Source organism: Melanotaenia boesemani, chromosome 7 (genome assembly GCF_017639745.1).
Source record: "Melanotaenia boesemani isolate fMelBoe1 chromosome 7, fMelBoe1.pri, whole genome shotgun sequence".
Classification (NCBI taxonomy): Eukaryota; Metazoa; Chordata; class Actinopteri; order Atheriniformes; family Melanotaeniidae; genus Melanotaenia; species Melanotaenia boesemani.
This window is the reverse complement of record NC_055688.1, coordinates 31,275,156-31,282,926: the sequence shown is the minus strand read 5'-3', so window position 1 is coordinate 31,282,926 and position 7,771 is coordinate 31,275,156.

Below are 7,771 nucleotides of genomic sequence, written 5' to 3'. Positions count from 1 at the left end.
GGGGCATGTCTGGCTGCTTCTGACCCTTGGACAGGGTTCTGTCACATCTGTGCAATTACACTTATCATAACTTGTTACTGAACAGTACGTGTTTCTCATGTCTTGCATACACACACACATGCGCACACAAACCCACAATCTCATCAACCATCATGCATGTGTATACAGGAAAGTTTAAGCACTAATAGTTAGTTGTGTTTTCTTACACTTGTTGCTGGTTTTGTTGTTCATGTCTCTCTCAGTTTCTTTCTACAGGAGCTCCCAGTGATTGATTGCTGTGTTTTCTTACAGAAAACTTAGGTTGTTTTCTGTTAAGTTAAGTCTCCTTGGATGTCTGACTTCACATTTGCTGGTGTTTTAAATCTTTTGTATTTTCTTTTTTCTTCTTCTTTTCACTCTCTACTTTTCTCCTCTGTTCACCCCCCCCCCCCCCCCCCCCCCCCCCCTTTTATGCTGCCCCTCAATGTAAATCTATCAATTAACAAATTAAAAAGAATACCTAAGTTTCCCTGGGAGCTGTATATACGCAAAGCTCCTCTTGACAAGGCAAATTCGTTTGCCTCTACAGGGCAATCTCAAAGTTTTAGGAGGAAAACCAGATCTCATCTCAAGTGACTTCTGAAGACATGATCAACTTTATTTAAGCAGGGCAAAAGTTTGCTTACAGAATGATAGGTTTATGAAACACAAAACTGCACATCTACACATCAGTGTCTGCTCATGTCAATAAATCTGTCTCTCTCACAAAGTTAAGAGCAAAAATAGAAACACAGGCTCATTCTCACTCTCATGGTGGTAAGACCAGAAACCCAAGTAGACCTTGAAATCTTCTATCAAATTATTCAGATTTACTTTGAAAATGTTTTTTAAAATGCACTTTATGTCAGATGTCTTGTTTCCGGTGTGGGCAATTAACATTAGCAATAAAAAGAGGAACATTCAGTTTGAAGCTCAGATGCCAAAGTCCACAGAGGCCATACCTCACAGCTTTCTTACTTTCTTTGCACTTTTGTAAGTTTTGAAATTTCTTTAGTGATCTGAGGGTTATTAAAAAAAATTTTCAATGACTGCAACCTACAGACATCCTAGCATTGCATGCGGACCATGTCAAAATCTCAACAGGGAAGCAACAAGACACACCCAGCTCCAAACTGCTAGCCCATAAGAAGTAGTAATGGAGTCCTGCAGGGTTTCTGGGTTCCAGATGAAGGTAGAAAAGTCACGTTGGACCCAATCTCCACTGTTCTAAGCAGCATGGAACGTCAGGTTGCTGCATCAAGACTGACATGGTCCTGTCTCACGCAAATCAGATGTCTCATGTCTCAACAGGGTCTCATGTACCCTCATGAGACCCTGTTGAACAGTATTTTTCCATTAGAACTGTTGAGCAAAATTGTTGATGTCACAGTGGGACACATTTGTGTCAGGCTCCATCAACCACTTTTTTAAGGCACCCTAATACCACCTGATTTTTTTCCTCCTTTAATTTAAAAAAAAAAAACAAAAAAAAAAAACTTTTTCTATTTTGAAGAAGTCCCATTCCCTTTCTTGCCCGAATAGCTGAAATGCTAAGGCCACAAGGCAACATCATTCTCAGTTAATTCCTCCAGGATCGATAAATATATTATTTTTTTCTTTTCATAGTATCAATTATATAATATGGTACACTGTTAACAAAAATTGTCATTTTAACTTTAGTCTGTAAATGTCCTGAATTCATCTTGAGACCAAACTGACTGACTAAAGTCTACAGAATTTAATCAAAGGGAATGCTGCAGCTGAATGATATCCTTGTTTTTCTAAATTACATGAATTTCTTGATCTCCATGATGTTGTTGAAGTTTATGACAATTCAGTAAAAAATAAATAAATAATAAATAAAAAGTAAAACTAAATAAAAATGCAGAAAGTATACCTGAGTAATTGTTAAATAAAAAAGACTGAAGTAACAGCAACACTGGATAGTTTTATTCTTAGCTACAGGAGACAGTGGGTTTTATTCCTGGGATGTGGTTTTAAGTAGCAGCTAAGTTGCTTTGGCCATGTTGCAAAAGCACCACAAGGGGGCAGTATAACATCAACATTATCATTTCAACCTGAGGTTGATTGTGGAAAAGTGTTGCATCATGACCTCTTACTACTGGTGAGAGAAAGACAACTAAATGTAAAATAGATACTCATCATATCCTATTTTACCTTTTGACCAGATTATCACTGGTTTCAAATTGAGTTCAGAAGTCTTGGATCCTTGCTTGGCCGATGAAACCTATTTAGAGCAGAGCCATCTTAATTAGGAATGCTTCAGAACGTTACACACCCACTGGGACCAGTTCCAGCTGGGACCCGCCTTCCTAATGTGTTTCAAACAGGTTTATTTTTTACTCAAAATGTTCACAGTTAGTTGCAAGGAGCAGAGCAACCAGGGGTAATAGTCTAATTAGAAACTGTTATTAAGATAAAGTTTGATTTAAAGACAACAATGCAATGATTTGCTCAATACATGCAGTGATACTTGGATGTAACCACAACTTTTTTTTCTAATTGCAGTGGTAAGATAAAGGCTACAGAAGTGTATTTGCTTGCATAATGGAATATGGAAATGTAAGACTGAGAGTCCAAGCAAAGGAAAACAAAGAAGTCATTAGATTTTAGGATGTTGTAACACCACAAGCCAAAGGAAGGATTGTTTGCGTACATGATCTGCGTGCTGAATAATGCTGCAAGGCTTCTTCCTTCCCCCGGCAGGCATAAGTTTAGCACAAGTTCTAAACAAACCCAATTGTGCCAAAACAAGCACTGAATTGATCTTCCTTCTAAAGTTATTCCCAGGGTTACTTTCAAATGATCTTTCAGGTCTTAAAATTTACAAGTTTGCACTCCATGCTCAGCTGAAAACCATGAGGAAACATAGAAGCTCATTAACATCAAAAGCAGATAAACACAAAGTTAAAAATTAGCATGCAACGCTCCCAAAACTCAGTCAAATAACTATTTTTTAACCACAAGCACTCAAAAGGCAGGAGAGATTGGAGGTCTAAAACCCAAATGCAATAGTGGTACACAACTTTTAGGCTTTTAAAAACAGATGCAGATACAAAACTAACTCTGAATCTTCCAGCTCGTACAAGCAAGTGACTTCATGAAAAGCATAACATACTCTTTTATATGACATATGACATAACACAAGCCTTTTCACCTCTTGTCCTAAATTGCAGTCTCTGATAGAGAGATAACAACTTAAACTAGGACAGTCATAAAACTATAGAATGCTGGAGAACTGGTTTCAACCAGATATATCATGGTACGTCATCTTTGTCGCACATCTATGGTGCTCAACAATGAAACACAAGCCTTATGTATTGTATTCAGACAACATAAGTGAGCTTGAAAAGCTTTTTATTACATCCTTTTGTGAAACGAATAATATGGAAAGTCATTTTGAAACAAAAAAAAAAAAATAATAACATAAAACCAGGAAAATAATCTGAAAACTAAAAGGAAATCCATGATTACTCCTTGACCAAAAATGAGCAAGGAGCGATGGAGTAACTTTGAATTAATGCAGATGTCTGACAAATTGTAGCTTACTAAGAAATTATATTATACAGTTTTTAGCAGTGTATGTATCTTAATCCGGTCAGTTATTCCATGTTAACTGAATAAGAGCAGTATATGAAATGCACATCAGGCTAATAAAAAAAAAACAAGCAAATAACAGAAAGGTTTTCCTATATAGAATTGATTAGGTTTTGTGTTGTGGTTGTTTAAATTTCTGTTCATGGAAGCTATTAGGATCCCCTTTAAAAAACATCTACCAATGACAGTAATGAAGGATTTTTGTTAAATCTGTGAATGAAAGTTGAAAGTTAGATGAAAGTCCTTAAAAAGCTGAAACACCCCTATTTGAATAAACAAACAAAATATATATAAAGTCTTGTACCTTCTGTTTTCTCACATGGATCATCCATTTTCATCACCTGAAACATTTCAGTGAAAATCAAATCTCAGGCTTTTCTTTGGCCAATTATCTTCCAACTCTGACTTTAGACCCATCCTTTGGTGGACTAAGCTGCTTGCTTAAGCTGCGACTTGTTTAAATCAGCAATTCTGGTTCAGTTTTAAAACAGAAGCCTTCATATATATTTCAAGCACTTAGTGTTTATGCAGAAAACACAATTAAATTAGTAAGTACATGTAATACTGGGTAACTCAGTTGGCAGAGCATCAGTCTCCCATGTGGGAGACCAGGGTTTGAATCCCCCAGGGGAAGAATATTAACATCTTCCAGTTGAATCCTTCAGCAAGACCCTTAACACTACTGCCTAACCATTTTAAGTCACTTTGGATAAAAGCATCAGTTAAATGACTCTAACGTAAGTAGTAAAGGTTAACTCACATGGTTTTTAAATTCACTGTCTAAAGGCCTTTATATCTTGCCATGATGATAGTTTTAGTCCCATGGTAACACTTTACTATTAATAAGGGTAACCTGAGTTACCTTGTGATGGATTTTTCACAGTTTCACATCTGCAGCAAGATGTAAGGGACTTGCTTTCTTTGCTGCATAGTTTAAGATTTAATATTTTTATGTCTGCAAACTCTCATCAAGGCCTTTCCATCTTGTCCTTCCCCCAACTCAGCTCTCACCTCTTTTCCAGGATAACAACTCTCATCTTTGGGTACATTCACCTTCACTGTTGTAACAGATGAATGAGTCCATTTCGTCTACCATATCTAACACACCCATACACACTAACCTCACACACACTTTAGATTATGGGTTAGGGTTAGGGTCATTTTTCACTTTGTCCCATTATGGGTCACTGGAGAGTGTGCTGCCTCTAAGATCTTACAGAAAGTTACCTTCTAAGGTCAGCTGCTCCAGCTAAGATGATCCCACAACTACACATACTCTTCGATCTGTCAGCACTGTGTTGTAACTTCAATTTGGCTGAGGTGGATAACTAGAGCAGTATGTGATGAAAGCTCAGCCAGCAGGATTTGGGCTGGTTTTACAGATTTCCATTAGAGAAGGCTTATGTTGGCAGGGCTGGTCTCTTCTTACTGGACATCTGAAGCTGTAATTGTCTGCAAGGACTTATTGTCCATACCAGGTTTTCAAGTTGCATTTGTTCTGGTGTTATCAAAGTTTTCTCTAAACATCAAGTACATTATAAAGTTTGCCGTGAAGTTTGTGCCCCTTTTCTTAAATGTGCAGCTTGGTTATTGTGTGTTGCATTCATGAGCATTTAATGTTTGTTGTTTGTACTGAACTTTTTGAAAAATCGCAACTTGTGAACAATGGAAATACTTTTAACAAACAAATCACCTCAAATGTAACAGTATATACTCAGGCAAGAACTGAATCCAAATATATAGGTGACATCACCAACAAACATAAACAAAGACTACAGAGGGATGTCCCGTGTGTGTGTGTGTGTGTGTGTGTGTGTGTGTGTGTGTGTGTGTGTGTGTGTGTGTGTGTGTGTGTGTGTGTGTGTGTGTGTGTGTGTGTGTGTGTTTTATGTGCACTCCTGTGTTTATAGGTGCAGATTTGGGGAGTTAGTATCAACCTCGCAAATCTGTATCAGATATCAAGTGGAACAGATAGAGTCCCACTGCTACTATTTAAGAAGCTAACCATACTTACTCTTTCCTGTGTTGCTATCTGTGGTTAAGTAGCTAATGTGTATTTTGTAGATGTTGTCAATGCTATGACTATGGCTGTGTGAGTAACTTTGTAACTGCTACAATTATACTGTTTAAAATACTCATATTGTTTCCTAAATTGTATGTTTGTGTACTTGGTCTGTACCAAATATATGATTAAGAGTTTTAGTTTTGTTTGCTATATTTCTGAAGAGGGGTAAAGTATTTGTGCTTTTATTTTGAAATTGCCCAAGTTACATTCCATTAAGCTGCTCTCGTGAGAGTTTCTAGAGGATGACAAGCATGCACCTGTAAAGCTGGTTTTTTACTCACACGGCGTCTGCTTAAGGTTGGTTATGGGGTCATTGCCATAGGCTTCACATAGGTATATGGTGGCTTGACTCACACTTCTTCTGGGCCTGGCATGCTATCCTGCTGCACAGCACGGTTGCTGAAGTACTCCCTTGTAATTGGTCAGTTTGTGATTATGTGTGGGAGGTGGCAGACCCGTGACTCCTGTAACACTCCCCCTCTTTGATCCCATCCTGTCTGGCAGTGGTTCTGATAGCTCTCAAGTAGAGGCTCAATTGAGAATATGTCTCGCCCGGTTGCAGTTGGAGGCTCAGGAGAAAGCCCAACACAGAAAGATGCAGCTTGAAATCAAGAGACTGGAGATCGAAGCTGAGAAAGCAGTGCACTTGCGCCAGCTAGAGCTGGATGCTCAAGCTAAAGCCGCTCTTTCACAGGCCTCTGTTTCATCAACAGAGACCTCCAGCTTGTCCTTGGGATATTACCAAGTTTATTGCTTTTGTTTCAGCATTTAGAGAAGCTAAAGTGGACTATTATTTTGTGGCATTTGAACGCATTGCGCATGCGCTGCAGTGGCCTCGGGACTGTTGGTCCCTTCTTATACAATGTAAGCTCACTAGTAAAGCCCAAGAAGTTGTAGCAGCTCTTCCTCTTAAGGATAGCCAGGATTATGCAGCTGTTAAAGCTGCAGTGTTGAAAGCTTACGAGTTGGTTCCGGAAGCATACTGACGAAAATTTGTGGCTTATAAAAAAGGAGCCATCCCAAACATATATAGAGTTCGCCAGAGAAAAAAAGCAATTTTTTTGATAGATGGTGTTCCTCCTGTGGCGTCACCTCAAATAAAGCCTTGAGAGAATTAATCCTCTTAGGAGTTTAAAAATAGACTTCCTGAAGGTCTTGTGGTTCATTTAAATGAACAAAGAATGAATGTGTTGTCTACTGCTGTTGTGATGGTAGATGGATATGTATTTACCCATAAAACTGTTTCAGTCTACAGTTAAGGCTGCTGAAAAGAAACTGGTGACAACTGCCAAAACACAGAACACAGAGGATAGAGGCTGCATCTACTGCGACATACCGGGCGAGACGTATTCTCAATCGAGCCTCTACTCGAGAGCCGTCAGAACCACTGCCAGAGAGGATGGAATCAAAGCAGGGGAGCGTAACAGGAGTCACGGGCCACCACCTCCCACAGAGTCCTCCTCAGGTTCTGCAGAGCCAGGCTGAGCGCTAGGCTCAACTTTGCTAAGTCCTGCCTCCATGGAAGGACCTGCCACCACAGGTGATGCAGAGGTAGCACTCACAGCACCAACATCAGACACACAAAGAATGCGCTTCTCCATCAAGCATGCCACGACCACCTGTATATTCAGCCTTGGAAACCGACTACTGCTGTCCCACCAGTTGGCATCCTCTTTTGGCTTGTGTGAGACATAAAGTCCCACTGCTGTGGAAAAACTTCCACTTTTCAAATTGTCTCGGTAGAACATGGACTCACCCTAGATGGAGTGCACTGCCAGAAAAATTGAGCATAAAAGAAAATGATATAATAATGGCCAATTCGTTAAAAGACTACTGGCACATTCTCCTACAACAAATATTAAAATACAAAACTTATGTATTCTCATTATTTGTTTGTTTATTTAATGTGATCAAATGTTGTTGTTCCATTCTACATTCTACAGTCATTTAGCAAACGCTTTTATCCAGAGCAACTTACATTTGAGAGTAAGAATAACACAAGCAAGAATTCAAACAAGATGGGACGTCATAATTAAGTGGTAGTCAGACTGCTGAGTCCAGTTGGACACA